Source organism: Macrotis lagotis, chromosome 8, assembly GCF_037893015.1.
Source record: "Macrotis lagotis isolate mMagLag1 chromosome 8, bilby.v1.9.chrom.fasta, whole genome shotgun sequence".
Lineage (NCBI taxonomy): Eukaryota > Metazoa > Chordata > Mammalia > Peramelemorphia > Peramelidae > Macrotis > Macrotis lagotis.
The window spans coordinates 21,984,697-22,003,343 of NC_133665.1; the positions used below are offsets into that span (position 1 = coordinate 21,984,697).

An 18,647-nucleotide genomic window follows, 5' to 3' on the forward strand; every position below is an offset into this window, starting at 1 on the left:
TACAGCAATTTGTGCATGACTCTGGGTTTGAATCTCCCAGTGGCTAAGAAAGCATTTATTTAGGGATCTCATGAGAGAAAAAATGAAGACAGCTTTCAGAGGCCAGTGCTCTGGTCTGTGCAATCAGCCAGTGAGATTGAGTATTTGCTGTTCCTAGCACCTCCCCACAATAATGATAGCATCTGGGTCCAATGATAACTGATAACCTGATTATTGGAGTATCTTTGAAGCAATTGAGAGTATTTGGCAGATACAAGTAGACTCAGAGTTAGAGAGAATGTGAGGATGAAATGATTCATTTCAGCCCAGTTAAAAGCCCACTTTCTTCATCAAAACTTTTCACACTATATTTAACTTCCAAGGTATCTTTTCTCTGCTTCTTTTGAATCTGCTAAACCAATGGGAACTTGGCTACAGACTGGCATTAACTTTTCTTTGTTTTTTTTTTTTCTTATGTGACAATCTTATTTATTACAATGGGATTTTTAGCAGCTCCAGGTGAGGGATCATGCCTTTTATTTGTTTCATATACCATCTAATTATTTAGTATAATGGTTGCCATAATGCTGGACTCTGGTGCCTCACTAAGGGAAAAAACAACTTCACGCAGACTGAAAACAGAAACAATACTGGACCTGTGATCTTATTGGTGGAAGAAATATCTTCTACTGATAGAAATGAGCATCTACTCTGCCTGGATCACTGAGAACTCAGTGACTTGCACAGGATTATTCAGCTTGTCAGGGGACTCTGAGATTAAATCCATACACTAAACTCGAAAAATGTTTCTCTCTTCTCCTCTCTCCCAACCTTTTCTTTTCTCTTGTTTTCCTTCTGTCTTTGTCTCTCTGTCTTTTTTTCCTCTGTGTGTGTGTGTATATGTATATACATATATATATAATGTATGTATGTATATATATATACATGATGCATCTATATATATAATTATATTGATGTTATTACATCATCTCTGCCACCTGACTTCAAGTTCCTGCTAAAATCCCACAAGAAGCTTTTCATGATTCCCTTTAATGCTCGTGACTTTCCTCTGTGAATTATCTCTAATTTATCTTGTATATAGCTTGTTTGTACATAGTTGTTTGCATGATGTCTCCCCCTACAAGATGGGGAATTCCTTAAAAACAAGGATTATCTATAACTTAGAATTTCTGACCCCTAATATCTATTCTTAAGCTCACTTTTAATTTTAGATTGTTGTCAAAAGTCCTTTTCAGATGCAAATTATAATAATTATGAGGTATCACCTCACACCTATCAGATTGACTAAACTGACAAAAAAAGGGAATAAATCAACTCTGAAGAGGTTGTGGAAGGATTGAGACAATGCATTGTTGGTGGACTGGTGAACTGATCCAGCCATTCTGGAGAGCAATATGGAACTATGCTCAAAAAGCAATAAAACTGTTCCTACCCTTTGACCCAGCAATATCAATTCTAGGTCTATCTCCAGGAAAAAAAATCATAAAAATTGGCGAAAGTCCCAGTGTTCCAAAATATTCTTGGTAGCTCTTCTTGTAGTAGCAAAGAATTGGAAATTTAGAGGATGCCCATCAATTGGGAATGGGTGAACAAGTTATGGTGTATTAATATTATGGAATACTATTGTTCTATAAGAAACCATGAATGATAGGATTCTAGAGAAACATGGAATGAATTACAGGATCTGATACTGAGTGAAGGGAGCAGAATCAAGAGAACAATGTACACATTAACAACAGCATTGCAAGTTGATCTACCTTGATGGAAGTAGCTCCTCTCAGCAGTTCAGAGAGCTAGGACAACCCTAGAAGACTGGTTATGGGTAATGTTATCCCCATCCAGAGGACGAAAAACAAAACAAAAAACCCAGATCCCTTCAGAATCTGAATGAACACTGCATTCACTTTTTTAAAATTTCTATTATGAATTTCTTTTCTATTTCATGGTTTTCTTTCTTTTCCTTAAATCGTAATTCCTCATACAGAAATTGAGTAATCTGTAAACATGTTAAGACAAATGTGTTTGTACAATATTCAACTGACTGCTTCTGAAGAGGGTGGGAAGGGAGGGTGGAAGGAAATTATGCAACTTAAAAATATGTTAAAAATATGTGGATGAATGTTGAAAAAACTTTCATAACATGTATTTGGAAAAATAAAATAAAACATCAATTTAGTAAGTCCTTTTCAGGGCTGTGTGTGTGAGTGTGTATGTGTGTATGTGTGTAGAAAGATCTTGTCAGTGGTTAAATATATGGCCAATGTTAGGAGCTGTATGGTTCAATGGAAAGATCCTTGGATTAGAAGTTAGAGAACCTTGGCTCATATCCAGACACCATCTGTGTGACTTTGGAAAAGTTACTAAACCTTTCAGGGCTTCAGTTTCCTCAACTGTATACAGGATAGGGGTAGACTTAATGATTTCTGAGGTCCCTTCTACATCTATGATACTATAAACCTTTGATACTCTTTAACCAAGGCATCTGGAAGCCATAAATTACAGGATCATAGATTCAAGTCTAAAAGGGACCTCAGCCAAACCCCTCAATTTTTCATGTGAACTTTGACTCGAACTTTGGACTTCAACTCTCCCAATTTTGCCATGTTGCTAATAAAGTAGGGAACATATACACATCGATGAAATCATGGATCTCCCTAAGTAATTAATTTCCCTTGACACTCTTGACCACTTACTCTTCCATATGTATATTTTGTTAGCAATTTCTCTATTTCCTCAAAGTCTCCAGAGAGGCAGATGTCACAGAAGGGTCATGAAGATTTGATTCAAGCTCCAGTTGTAGCCCATATTGTCAATGTAATCACTGACAAATCACTTAGACTTTCAGTGGCCTTGGCAACTTGCTGATACAAAAATTTACAGAGAAATTGCTGACCTATATCAATGGAAGTTTTTTCAAAACTACAGTTTTCCCTCACAGAGACAAATACAGGGCTAGAACCCATCCCTTACACTCATTCTCTCCTCCTCTCCAAGAAAATAATCATAGCTCACAGATTTAGAAGAGACTCTAGAGGTCATCAAATCTAATCTCCCTTGCTTTATAGATGAAGAAACTGAGACCAAGAGAGGTTAAGTATCTTCCTCAGGTTCACACCTCTAGTAAGTGTCTAAGTCAGGATGTGAACTCAAGTTGGCCTGACTCAAGTCTAACATTCAATTCATTTTTCCACCTAGCACTTTGATATTGAATTTGTTTTGTTATTTTGATTGATATTGCACTAAATCTATTAATAAATTTGGAATTGTTTAATAATTACTGTTGCTTATATAATTCTTTACAATTTATAAATGTCTCACATATATTATCTCATTTGATCCTCAATAGCAACATGGTGAGGTAATTACTATAGATATTATTATCCCTTTTCTGCAAGTGAGGAAACTGAGGCTAAAAGTTTAAATTACTTCCCTATGGCTATGTAGCTAATAAGTTTTAGAAACAGGATTCAAACCCAGATCTCTCCTGATTTTAAGACTAGCACTCTTTCCCTTTCAACATACTGCATATATATATATATATATATATATATATATATATATATATATATATGAAATGCTTTAAGATTTGCAAAGCACTTTACAAATATTGTTTCATTTTATTTTTACAATAAGCTTAGGAAGTATGTGCTATTATTAAACTCATTTTACAAATAGGGAAATGGAGATAGACAAATTAATTGATTTATCCAGGGTTATACAACTGGTAAGTATCTAAGGTCAAATTAGAACTCAGATCTTCCTGAGTCTAGGTCTAATGCTCTCTACTGCATCATATGTTTGAATAGGCAGCTCATTAACTTACTTCATTAATACATTTATACTTGACAGAAGGTAGCCAGTCCAGGTCCTGATAGGATAGGATAGGATAGAGGGGTTAGGTTAATTGCAATTTCAATCATTCCAGGTTGCCTGAGAAAGCCCTGTTCTTTAAAATAATTCTATTATTGTATAAAAACCTATTATAAATAGTAGGAACAACAGGCGGCAGAGGGGAACATTGGCAAATGTAGACTGACCCACTGTGAATGTTACAAGTCAAGCAGAATATTTGCAGACCTAAGGAGTTTCCACAGTAATTCCCATGGGTAGGTTTTGTTGAATCTTTCTACTTCAAAGTGGGGCAACATTCCAGCAAGTTACAGACTTCAGTCGGATTTTTTTTTTAAGCTGGTAAGCTAGAGTAATTCTTTCAAGATAATAGGTGGAGTTACTGTTTGCAAGCATTTGGTTTGGACATTACCAACTGGACCAGTGTTAATATAGGTAGAGCACCACAGTTGTGTAACTACTATTAAATAAAGTCCCTGCAATATTTATTCATTACTCCACCCATAGCTGGAATTATAAAGCTGATGCAAGCTTGCTAGAAATTTAAACCACTAGATGATTAACTCTAGTACTATGGGAGGAAATGATAGGATTAGCTGAGGATAAGCTATTATTAGGTCAGTCAATATTTGTTAATTGCTGGACAAAATGTTTCATACATTTTGCCTCTCCTCTCCAACTCTCTTTCTTTCAGTCTTTGTTTCTGTCTCTGTCCTCCTTTTTCCTCCCAACTTCCAGTCTGTATTTCTCTCCTTTTGACCACGCAGTTTGGAAACAAATATAGAAGGGTACAGTCTCAAAGATAGCTGTGTGAATCTATTTCAGAAATACTGCATATGGCTTACTTCAGGACTGCTCCCATCCATATGTATCTATCAGTCAGCAGTGCCCTAAAGGAAAATCACAGGATTGTAAGACCTCAGAGTCTAATGAGAAGCCTACACTATACTACACTCAACTCAAAAAAAACCATGTGCAGTGAGGGAGACACATTAAACTATATAATTATGACATTCTCAGTCATGTATCATGTCAGACATTTACAATGTTCTCTCCCAATTTATTTCACATCTCCCCCATTCTTTTTTCATTTTACCTTCTCTTATTTTTACTTGCCCTCCCTCTCCCTAAATGATTGATGAGGGAAGTTAAGAAGCCCTACCACAAAAGAAAATAGTTATCTTTTCACTTCGACCTAGAATCAGGGTCATAGCCAAAACAACTGGAATGGGGTGTTCTAATCTTCCCCTCATTTAGAGGGATAGGTCATAGATGATATTAAAATGACCCAAATTAAAGTATTAATATTCATAATTTGATTCTATCTTCTTGGAAGGATATAATCTTAGTGACAAAGCAAAAAATACCATGCAGCTATAAACATTCAGGAAAATGAAATCAATTCTTAATTGTACAAATTGGTGTCTTCAAACCACTGAGTTTTTGTTTATCTGGTATAGATTCATAAGACAATAGCACTAGAAGGGACTAAAAGAAACTGAAGTCTGAAGAAAGGAAATGACACAATTCAATTAAATTCAATTATAATATATTAAATACCTGATGGGTGCAGTGAATAAAGTATTGAATTCATTTCCTAAACTCAAATCTGACCTCAGACACCTATCTGTGTGATCCTGGAAAAGTTACTTAACCCAACTGTAAAAACCTTAAAATGTGAAGGAAATGACAAACTACTCTAGTATCTTTGCCAAGAAAACCCCAAATGGGGACACAAAGAGTTAAGTACAACTGAAAAACAACTGAAGGTGTGCCAGGTACTGTGCTAAGCACAGTGAAAAGAAAAAAGAAAAATAATAAACCTTGCCCCCAAAGAATTTGCATTCTATGGAAGAGTTTATGAAAACAATATACTCACAGAAAATAAAATACAAAATATGTAAAAATTAATGACTAGAAGGAAAAACTATTTAATGTAAAGGATAGTTTGTTAACAATAAGGTGGGATTCCAAACTGGCACAATGGAAGGGCATATTAAGATAGAGATATATAATGGATGAATTTCCTTTGGATAGGCAAGAAGGAGAGAAGAGCCACCCAAAGTTGAAATAAACTACTACTCTGGTTCCATTCGTAATCTCAGGGATCCATTGTCATGTCCTTCATAGCAGCAGTGATAATGTTGGGTCCAGCTATGTAGAGAAGAATGAGACATGTTTGAGGGACATACCTTGAATCAACAGGCAGGTCAGTTCTGCCCTGTCCCTCGCTGACCCTGGTGCTGGATAGGTTATCTCCAGGTTACTGATCCAAAGAGCAGAGATCCATTTCCAGGGCATCTGACTTAAAATTATGCTTTTTCCATTATGCCACACTCTCTCCTTATTGCAGAATATTTATTTGATCATCAGTACTAACATTACTAAAAACTAGTTTTGCTCATTTGACCCAGAATACTTGTAGTGCAACCAGAGTGATATTGGACCATAATTAATCTACTCTCTTCTAGTCACAATCAATCCAATTCAAAATCATTTGAATTAGAGCATTTTTAACATGTGGTGCTGAGGGCAATATGATAAGGTACATGTTAATTCATAAGACTTGCATTATGGCCCTTTCAAATCCTAATGCACGGTTTCCCTACCTGAAAATAATATACTTTTTAATTGTCCAAAGGCTATGGTTCTCAAAGCACTTTTACTGTCGTTATTTCCTCTGATCCTTGTGGGACCAGCATTTTCTCTGTTTTACAGAGAAAAAAACTGAGACTCTGATAAGGAAAGTAACTTGCCTATTTTCAAACAATTTGTTATTGGCTGAGACTAAACTTACTTTCCCCTTTGCCATGCTACCTTATTAAAAAAAGTTTTACTTATTATTTTTCCTCAATTACATATAAAAAATAAATTTTAACATTTAATTTTAACACTTTGAATTCCAAATTCTCTCCCTTTTTCCTCTCCCCATCCTATACCCTCCATTCCCCTATTGAAAAGGCAATCAATTCAACACAGGTTATACATGTGTATTTATTCAAAACATTGCCATAATAGTCATGTTATGAATATGCTGCCTCTTTTGACACTTAGTGCATGGTTTCTTAACTGTAATTGGTATCCTACCTTGGGTCTTGATCCAAGAAAAAAGTACCACTTAAAAATCTTGCTAGTAAATATCCTCCTGAGTCCCACCTGAACTTTCTAATTAATTTGTAGAGCAATTAGAGATGTTCACTGGACTGAAGTCATTACACAGGCTTGCTACATGAAAAAGAGATACCTAGGGCAGCTAATCAGGCTAGAGATAATTATAATTTTGCTCAGGACAAAGATAGTAAGGAAAATGAAAATATCCTTCAAGAATAACTCCCCTTTGGTGCTTACAGCTCAGAATATCTACATCTTTTTCATTTATGTATATCTATTTCAATAACTATATCTATACATATATATATATATCATCTCTATATATGGATGTATAAAGATATACCTAGTTCAGACTGAAATGAACATAGGATTCAGACTGTTACTAGGCAGAATGATGATCATAGTGATATGTTATCATTAACAATTTAACACACATTCATTAAATGCCTGCTGTGTTTGAGGTTAGGACTGTGGATAGATAGACTCAGCACAGACCATTCTCTGAAGAAGTTTATTATAATAGAAGGAAAGAGCTATGCCCAAATGCCCATGATACAAAGGAGAGTGACAAATACAAAGAAGTCAGGGCAATTCATTTCAATTCAACAAGACTTTCCAACCATTATGTGCCACGGTTTGTGAATGGAAGACAAAAATAAAGCAGTACCTACCTTCAAGGAGCTTATGTGATAGTAGGGTATACCTGGGAGCAAATAACATTCAAAGTAACTTGAGGAGGAAAAAGTACTCATAATTGGTAGAGATGGACATGAGGAGCCAGGGACTTCCAGGTAGGAAACGGCAAGCCCTCAAGATGACCCTTGAAAAAGTTGTGAAATGTGAGAAGGAGGGTATTCTGGGTATTCAGGGTGGGAAGGGACAGCTTTAGCAGACATTAAAAGGTAAAAGAACACTGAATGAAAGGAATAGTAAATAGGCTAGGGGAATGATTCAGACTGTGAAGGTCTTTAAATTGGGGACTGATAGATTTGGTTTTCTGTTTTTTTGTTTTGTTTTTTTAATCACAAAACTACTCAGGAATCCTAGTCAAAGTGCTATAAGAAATCTTAGGAGGGGTACTGTTCAAAAAGAATACAAAATGGAAATTACCCAAGTTGAACCTGAAAAGAAAGGAAAGATTTTAATAGATGAAAACAAATGGAGGAGAAATCCGTTCCAAGTATGGTGTCAGCCCAAGCTCAGGAACAAATAAGAAATAAAATAAGACAGGGCAGGATAAAAATATGTCCAATTGATCTGCAACATTGAATCTGTTTTCCCTAAGGAATGTTCCCAAGTCCTGAAGTAGCACAGAGAGAACCAGGGAACTTTGGGTGGTGTTGGGTAGTATGAGTGTATAGGTGGGTATGGTTAGAAAAGGGTTTCCCCTTTTCGTTATAGATAGTAATTAATTTCTGAAATTAATTTCTGAAATTACTGTTTCTGAAATCTCTGTGATGTAGAACCTTGACTATCAAATGAATTTAATAATCGCAACCTTCTCTGACTATGAGCATAGACAGGAAAAGTTAATATCTTTTGACAGAACCAAGTTAAAAACACTTGAGAGAGTTTACATATTCAGAAAAACAATATAAATGGACCCATACTGACTTTTTTGACCCTGGACAAGTGACCCAACCTCTTGGTGTTTTTTCTGTTGTTCAGTCATTTCAGACTTTTCATGAGCCCATTTGGAGTTTTCTTGACAAAGATACTGGAGTGGTTTGCCATTTGTTTTTCCAGTTCATTTTTTTTTATTAGGTTTTTTTTTACTTGCAAGGCAAACAGGGTTAAGTGGCTTGCCCAAGGCCACACAGCTAGTTAATTATTAAGTGTCTGAGACCGGATTTGAACCCAGGTACTCCTGACTCCAGGGCCGGTGCTTTATCCACTACACCACCTAGCCGCCCCTTTTCCAGTTCATTATACAGATGAGGAAACTGAGGCAAACAGGGTTAAGTGACTTGTCTAGGGTCACATAGCTAATGAGTGTCTGAGACCAGACACTGGTGCTCTATCCATTGTGCAGTTGCTAAGAAGATGCCAATTTACATTGTTTGGGAGTTTCTTTATCCATCCAAGTTCCTTATATCATGAAATCTCAAGTCCAGTCCCAGAACTAGTGATTGTCCCTTCCTTTTCTCCTTCCTCAAAAACCAAACAAAACACAAATAAACAAAAACCTCCACTAGCAATGTAGAATGTTTGCTTTTAAATTTTACAGGAAAGTTTCAAAATCACCAGAGCTAGTACAGTTCTATACAGCTAAAAAAAGGATTATACTTAAGAGTTAGAGGACCTGAGCTCAAACCTCCAGCTTTATCTTGTATAACTATGGGGAAGTTATTTCACCTCTGAAGCTTGTTTTCCTCATCTGTAAAATGAAGAGTAGAGAGATGGTAGATGAAGTCTCCTTACACATAAGCTTCCTAAGCTTAACTTGTCAGAAACTCAAAATTCCCTTTGGTGACTACAATTGTCAAACTAATTGAAAAGGGGACAGTAATCCTATTTACCAATTCTAGCCCTTTCTGGTCAATAAATGGTTTTGTGAAAGGCAGACACTGTGTTAAGGGATGGGAAAGGGGATGGGAACAGTGTTGTAGAGGGGAAGATACAAAGATAAATAAAGCACAATCCCCATCCTCAAGAGATATCAGGAAAATCATTGAGAAGTCAGAATCCTTATCTATCATGACACAAGACAGGGCTATGCTTAGCAGTCAGTGACCCAACATTTATGAAGTACCTACTATATGGCAGGTACTGTGCTATGCAATGGTGACTAGAAAGAAAGAAAGAAAGAAAGAAAGAAAGAAAGAAAGAAAGAAAGAAAGAAAGAAAGAAAGAAAGAAAGAAAGAAAGAAAGAAAGAAAGTAAAAACACAGTCCTGGCTCTCAAGGATCTTAGTCTAATGGATAATAAAGATATAATAGATAGATACATGTGAAAATAGATGCATGCAAGCAATTACATGTAAATTGTGTATATATATATATATATATACATACACACACACATATATATACATTTATATATATATACATATATATATACACACATATATATATATATATATATATATACATATATAAGATAAATTGAAGACTTCTTTCAGATACTATTAGCTGAAACTTAAGAAGACCACTGTAGAAACCAGGAGGTGGAGAGTTTCAGGCTACTGCAAATGTCCAGATTTGGGAAATAGAGTGTCTGAGGAACAGCAAGGAAACCAGTGATATTGGGTTAAAGAATATATGGAGGTGTATAAGGTGTAAGAAGACTGGAAAGGTACAAAAGGGCCAAGTTATAGAAGGCTTTAAAAGCCCAACAGATGTTTTTATAACCAGCCACAATACTATATGTATTTTTCCCATTTTTACAAATGATAAAAATGAGGGTGAGATTAAATAATTTGGTCATGAAACCAGTAAATAGTGGGACAGGACTGGAAAGTACATCTTTTAATCTTAAGTACAGTGTTCTTCCCGTGATGCACTGTTTCTAAAAGCTAATATGACTACCTCAGAATGGCAAAGGATAAATATTAAGAGTAATCTAAGAAGGATGTTTGTGTTTCAGGAGCTTTAATACGTTATTTTCTAAATAAATCTTGGGCGATGTTGGTAATTGCTCTAAGGTTAGATCAATTATATATGTGAAATCATGTATAATATATTTCAATATTAGCAAGAAAAATAGAATGAAAAAATTATGCTTCAATCTACATTCAGACTCTATCATTTATTTCTCTGGAGGTGCTCTGGAGGCATTATTCATCCTAAATGTTTTAGAATTGTCTTAGATCAGGGCTGTCCAAAATGCGTCCCCTGTGGGTTTATTAAATACTTTAGTAAACAAAGGGAAGCTCTCACTAAAATGGAAAATCAAAATAAAATGTCCATTGTTTCAATGAAAAACTTTTAAAGGTAAAGTTGGACAATCCTGGTCTTGGATTATTTCATTGCTAAAAAGATGGCACTATAGGTAGAGAGTTGACTCTAAAGTCAGGAGGACTTGAGTCCAAACCCAGAAACTTACTAGCTTTGTGACCTTGGGCAAGTCACTTAATCCTGATTGCCTAGCATCCTGGACCATCTCCAAGTCATTCTGATTCATATTTGGCCACTGGACCCAGATAACCCTGGAGGAGAAAGTGAGACCCGTGACTTAGCACAGCAACCCCTCACTCAAATCCAATCCATGTACTTCTCAGGGCATCATTTCCATGATGTCATGATCTTCTTCAAAAATGAAGGATAGGACTCCCAGCCAAAATGGTGGAGAGAAGCCAGGCCCTGTTCTAAGGTCTCCTGATCTTCTCTCTCATATATATGTATATGTATATATACATATACATATACATATATATGTATTATGAAACAAATCTCTTAATGGAAATCCAATAGACAAAACCCAGAAGGAGAAGCCAGGAGAAGAACACATACTTTAAGGTCTGTCTTTGGGTATTGTGAGTGCAGAGCATAGATAGCCAGTAGGGACAGGATGAGAGTTGTGCTGGCCTAAGACAAGCCCCTGAGGCATTTGCTCCAGAAAAACAACCAGAGAGTGGAGGCAGGGCCATGGGACTGACAGTCTAGGACTTACCAGAAGGACTGTAAGGTAAGTTTCAGCCTCTAGCAACCCTACTGGCCAGGAGGAGATATTACACTCATTGAGCAAAGCTGCTAGCACCCCCTACTGGCTGGTCCACATAGAGTTGCTAAACCCAGTGAGTAAAGCCACTAGGGAACCCAAACCTCTGTGAACCAGCCCCTCCCCCAACACAAGGTCTTAGGAAAATGAAGAAAGACCAGCAGAAAGGGGGGTGCATAGAAAAATTCCTAGGAGGAAAAGACCTTAACTCAGAGAGACTTAGAACCTCTGAGGAGAATCTGATTTGACCTCCAGTACAGAAAGACTTCCTTGAAGAAATAAGGAAGGAGTTTAAAAATCAATTGGAAATTTTGGAAAATTTGGGAAAAGACCCCAAGAGAAGATTAACACCTTGCAACAAGGAAACAAATCCTTGGAAAATACAACTGGATAAATGGAGAAAGAAAAGAATTCTCTCAAAACTTCAATTGGTCAAATGGAAAATTCTTATCAAAATAGAGCTGACTAATTGGAAAAGGAGTTGCAAAAGGTAAATGAAGAAAATTCTTCCCTAAAAAACGAATGGAGTCTGTGGAAACCAATGACTTCATGAGACAACAAGAATCTATTAAACAAAAAAGCAAAAAATTGAAAAAAATAGAAGAAAATGTAAAATGCCTCATCAGCAAAACCACTGACCTTGAGAATATATCAAGAAGAGATAACCTAAAAGTTATTTGTCTTCCTGAAAACGTTAAAGAGAAAAAAAGCCTTTACTCAATATTACAGGATTTGGTGATGGAAAACTGCCCTGATATCATGGAACCGGAGGGGAAAATAGTTATTGAAAGAATACATTGATCTCCTCTGGAAAGGGATCCCAAAATGAAAATACCAAGGAATATTGTAACCAAATTCCAGAATTATCAGATAAAAGATAAAATCCTGCAAGCAGTCAGAAAGAAACAATTTAGATACTATGGAGCCACAGTAAGGATTACACAGGACCTGGCAGTGTCAACATTAAGGAATCAAAGGGCCTGGAATATGATATTCCAAAAAGCAAGGGAGGCTGGAATGCAACCAAGAATACTGAGCTTTCTCTTCCAGGGCAAAAGATGAACATTTAATGAAATAATAGACTTCCAACTTTTCCTGATGAAAAGACCAGAGCTTAATAGAAAATTTGAACTTCAAACAGGAGACTCAAGAGATACATGGAAAGGTAAAATTTAAAAAAAGGGGGGAATAAAAAGAAAAAAAATTGTTATCAAATAAGATGAAACTGGCTATATCCCTACTTGGGGGAAAGACTAATAACTCTTGAGAATTGTAACTCTATTAAAATTTATTTAGCCTGAAGTGATGGACATTCATGACTTATTCAAGAAACTGCTATCCAGTAAGATGAAACTGGCTATATCCTTATCTGGGAGAAAGACTCTAATAACTCTCAGTAATTGTAATTCTAGTAGAAAGAATATACTTAGACAGATGTGATGGACACTCATGACCTTTCTGTGATTCAGAAAGATTTAAAAACAATACCTCCGAGGCCGCATCCCTGGCCTGCCGGAGCTGCGGGCACCAGCACCTGAGGGGCTGGTAGCTTCCAGGCAGCTATGATGGACACTCTGGAAGAAGAGAACTTCGTGCTGGCCATTTCCTCCCCTTCTGATGTGGAATTTGATACTGTAGTTGGATGTATAGAGGACATTATCATGTATGGGGAGTTTCAGTTATTACAGAGAAACTTCATGGAAAAGTACTACCAAGAGTTCGAAGATACTGAAGAAAATAAACTCATCTATACTTCTATTTTTAATGAATATATCTCTTTGGTCAAAAAATACATTGAAGAACAGCTGCTTGAGAGGATTCCTGGATTTAACATGGCCACTTTCACTACAACATTACAGCAGCATAAAGATGAAGTAGCAGGTGATATATTTGACATGCTGCTCACATTTACGGATTTCCTGGCCTTCAAAGAAATATTTTTGGACTACAGAGCTGAGAAAGAAGGCTGGAGTCTGGATCTAAGCAGTGGGTTAGTGGTAACATCATTATGCAAGTCATCTTCTATACCTGCTTCCCCGAACAATTTACATTAGTTCATATTCTTTGGATAAGTTTTTCATCTTGGATATTCCAAACCTCAAAGATGGTGAGTGACCACAGCATGATGAACAACATTCTCAGTGATTGGGTGACCTTGTTCTGGTGCTTTTAATTAATTTTAAGTGTAGAGTGATCACAAAGAACCCTGGTGGAGTATTGACTTTTCATGAAATATCTCCATTAGCTCTGGTACACCAGTCAAAGTGGCCTCAACTCCCAGGTGCTTATGACGGAGTTAGGGAAAGAGTACTGCTCTGTATATGTGTGTGTGTGTGTGTGTGTGTGTGTGTGTGTGTGTGTGTGTGTTTCAGTTATTGCTCTCTTTCAATAGCTGGGGTAAAGGGGTAGGGGAGGAACCCAGGATGAATGTATTAGCAGTACATGTTTCTGTTAAATCACAATATTGCAACTTTTCCATCCCAAACATGCACAGGTTTTCCACACACATCTTTGTGATATAAGGTTGTCTTTGCCTGGTACACATTTCAACCCAAGAAATCTTAACTCCTATGTTATGGTGTCTTTTTGGATTGTATGTGATCATCTAGGGACAGATTATTCAAACCCAGCTAATTTTCATAGGTATTTATGAAGTTGTTTTAACTTCCTCTCCCCTGTATTAGGAACATTGGGGAACAGTTTAACTGGGAGTCTTTTCCCAACCTAAAATGTTGTTTAAACTGTTGTTTACCTATAAGTATAATATATATGTTTGTAGAAATCTAGTGACCTCAGCATGACCTGATGTTGATCTTCTAGCAGCAATCTCATGTTTGTCTTTTAAAGCACCCTTTAAGAATCTACTTCCATTACATTTTAGCAGAAAATTCTGAAATCCTGTGAATTTGGTTTGGGATCTTCCATGAATGTCCAGTTAGGAGGAGGGCTAAGTATTATATTATAAAGCTTTCTAGGTTTAAAGTATTCTTGGGTGAAAAATTAGCCTACATTGTTATTCCATTTTGTCAGAAAATTTACAGGTTACATATACATGTCTGATTTATTTTGGAAAGGAGGATCTGAAACAGGCTTTTTCCATAATGCTCCCATGGTTAATGTAAATTTCTTAAAATCCTATACCATCAGAAACTAATTTTTCCTGCAAAAAGAGTATATAAATTTGTTAATATTCTCTTTCCTCTTCAAAACTCTTCTCTCAAGATGGTGTTCCACTGGTCCACATGGGCAAAAACTTGAATTATCATCTCTGTTTTTTTCAGTTTAGGAAAATGTTCAGTTTGTCTAAAACTGTCAAGGTGTACTGATAAGAAAATGTGTATGTCAAAACACTTTGAAGAAAAGACAAGACATAATTGGCTATATGGCTTTCTTTAAATTGAAAACAAAACTACTGAATATTAATTTTACTGTTCCAGTTTTAAGGCATGGACTGAAGATTGTATCTTTTTAAAAATATGTATATATACATATGTGTCATGTATTGAGAAGCATTGGTTGGGTTTTTGTTTTTTACTGTAAATGTAATCTGACATCCTTGGCCAGAACATCATATACTGAAATATTAAAGATCATTCTTTCTTTAAAAAAAACAAAATAAAAAAACAATACCTCCTTAAAAAGGGGGACAGTAAAGATATGGGAGGATGGAGATTGAATGGGGTAAATTTCATTACATTAAGAGGTACAAAGGACCTATTGAAATAGAGGGGAGGAATGGAAGAGGTGAGAATCATCTAAATCTTACTCTCATCAGATTGGTTTAAAATTAGCATACATACAGATACTCAGTTAAGAAATTTATCTTACCTTTAAAGGGAGGGGGAACAAACAGAAGGAAGGGAAGGAAGAAGGGGCAAAGGGAAAGGGGGTAAAAGGGGGAAGAGGGTTGGATATAGGAGGGCAAACACTGAAGGTGGTGGTATTCAGAAACAAAATACTGGGGAATATGGATAAAGGGAAAGAAGAGGGAAATTCAAACAGTGGGAAGAAAACATGGAGGGCAATAAAGAGTTAGTAATTATAACTTTGAATGTGAATAAGAAGAACTCTCCCTTAAAATGTAAGTGAATAGCAGAGTGGATTAAAAACCAGAATCCTACAATATGCTGCTTACATGAAACTCATTTGAAGCAGAGAGACACATATAGAATAAAGGTAAAAGGTTGGAGCAAAATATATTTTGCTTCAACTGAAGTGAAAAAAGAAGGGGTGGCAATCCTTATCTCAGACAAAGAGGTTGCAAAAATAGGTAGCATTAAAAGGGATAAGGAAGAAAACTATATCCTCCTAAAGGGTACCATAGACAATAAAGTAATTTCAATACTAAATATGTATGCACCCAATGGTATAGCATCCAAATTCTTAGAGAAGAAGTTGAAGGAATTACAGGAAGACATAGACAACAAAACTCTACTAGTGGGAGACCTTGACCTCCTACTCTCAGATTTAGATAAATCTAACCATAAAATAAACAAGAAGGATGTTAAGGAAGTAAATAGATTGTTAGAAAACCTAGACATGATAGACTTATGGAGGAAATTGAATGGGGATAGAAAGGAATATACTTTCTTTTCTGCAGTACATGGCAATTACAAAAAAATTGACCATGTACTAAGGCATAAAAACCTAATAATCAATTGCAGAATGGCAAAAATAGTGAATACATCTTTCTCAGATCATAATGCAATAAAAATCACATGCAATATTGGGCCAGGGAGATATAGACCCAAAACTAATTGGAAACTAAATAACCTCATTTTAAAGAATAAGTGGATCAAACAACAAATTATAGAAGAATTAATTGTTTTATCCTAGATAATGACAATAATGAAACAACATACCAAAACCTATAGGATACACTTAAGGTGCCTGTCAGGGGATATATTATATTTTTAAATGCTTATATGAATAAATTAGAGAAGAAGGAAATCAATGAACTAAATATACAACTAAAAAATAGAGAAAGAACAAATTAAAACCCCCAAGTTAAATACTAAATTAGAAATTCTAAAAATTAAAGGAGAAATTAATAAAATCAAAAGCAAGAAAAGTATTGAACTAATAAATAAAACCAAGAGCTGGTTTTATGAAAAAAAAACCAATAAAATTGATAAACTTCTGGTCAATCTGATTTAAAAAAAAAGAAAGAAAACCAAATTGCAAGTATCATAAATGAAAAAGGTGAATTCACCACCAATGAGGAAATTAAAATAATAATTCAGAATTATTTTGCCCAACTCTATGCCAATAAATTTGATAATCTAAGTGAAATAGATGAACATTTACAAAAATATAAGATGCCCAGGTTAAATGAAGGGGAAATTAAACACTTAATCTCAGAAAAAAAAATTCAACAAGCCATTATTGAACTCCCTAAGAAAAACTCTCCAGGACCAGATGGATTCAAAAGTGAATTCTATCAAACATTTAAGGAACAACTGGTTCCAATTCTATATAAACTCCTTGAAAAAATAGATGAAGAAAGAACTCTGTCTAACTCTTTCTATGATACCAATATGGTGCTGATACCTAAACAAGGAAGTTAAAACAGAGAAAGAAAACTATACACCTATCTCCCTGATGAGTATAGATGCAAAAATCTTAAATAAAATCTTAGCAAAACATCTACAACAAGTTATCACTAGGATAATACATTATGATCAAATAGGATTTATCCCAGGAATTCAGGGTTGATTCAATATTAGGAAAACTATTAGTATAATTAATTATATCAATAACAAACCTATCAGAAATTATATAATTATATCAATAGATGCTGAAAAAGCTTTTGACAAAATACAGCACCCATTTCTACTAAAAACACTAGAGAGCATAAGAATAAATGGATTGTTCCTTAGAATAATAAGCAATATCTATCTGACACCATCAACAAGCATTATTTGCAATGGGGAGAGGCTAGAGGCATACCCAATAAGATCAGGTGAAACAAGGATGCCCATTATCATCACTACTATTCAATATCGTATTAGAAATGTTAGCTTCAGCAATAAGAGAAGAAAAAGGAATTGAAGAAATTATAATAGGGAAGGAAGGAAAAAAACTCTCACTTTTTACAAATGACATGATGGCATACCTAGAGAATCCCAAAAAAATCATCTAAAATACTACTAGAAATAATCAGCAACTTTAGCAAGGTCACAGGGTATAAAATAAACTCATAAATCTTCAGCATTTCTATATATGACTAGCAAGATGTAACAGAAAGAGGTAGAAATAGAAATCCCATTCAAAGTAACTTCAGACAGTATAAAATATCTGGGATTCTGCCTGTCAAAGCAGACTCAGAAACTTTTTGAAAACAATTACAAAAGTCTTCTCATGCAAATAAAATCAGATTTAAATAACTAGGCAAATATCAACTGCTCATGGATAGGCCAAGCAAATATAATAAAAATGACAATTCTACCAAAATTAAACTACTTGTTTAGAGCTCTGCCAATCAAAATTTCCAATAAATTACTTTAATGAGCTAGAAAAAAGTGTAAGTAAATTCATATGGAGAAATAAAAAGTTGAGAATCTCCAAGGACTTAATGAAAAAAAAGTGCAGAAGAAGGTGGCTTAGCCTTACCTGATCTAATATTAGAAATCACCAGTCATAAAAACTGTCTGGTATTGGCTAAGAAATAGAGTGGTGAATCAGTGGAATAGACTAGGTGCAATAGCAGGAATTGATTATAGAAATTTTCTGTTTGATAAATCTAAAGTGTCCAGCTATTGGGATAAAAACTTTCTCTTTGATAAAAACTGCTGGGAAAATTGGAAATTAGTATGGCAGAAACTTGAATTAGACCAATACCTCACAGCCTGTACCAAGATAAGATCAAAATAGACACAGGATTTAGACATAAAAAACAATATTATAAGCAAGCTAGGAGCTCAAGGAATAATTTACCTGTCAGATCTATGGAAAGGGAAGCAGTTTATGACCATCCTGTGTGATTTTTACATGTATGTATAATAAAGAAATCAAAGAAAAATAATTTG

The 18,647-nt window shown here is 35.3% G+C and overlaps 1 pseudogene; it reads left to right on the forward strand.

The window, feature by feature from the left end:
• The first annotated feature begins 13,181 nt into the window (after positions 1–13,181).
• Positions 13,182–13,673, forward strand: LOC141494723 (ADP-ribosylation factor-like protein 2-binding protein pseudogene; annotated as a pseudogene).
• The last annotated feature ends 4,974 nt before the right edge of the window (positions 13,674–18,647 follow it).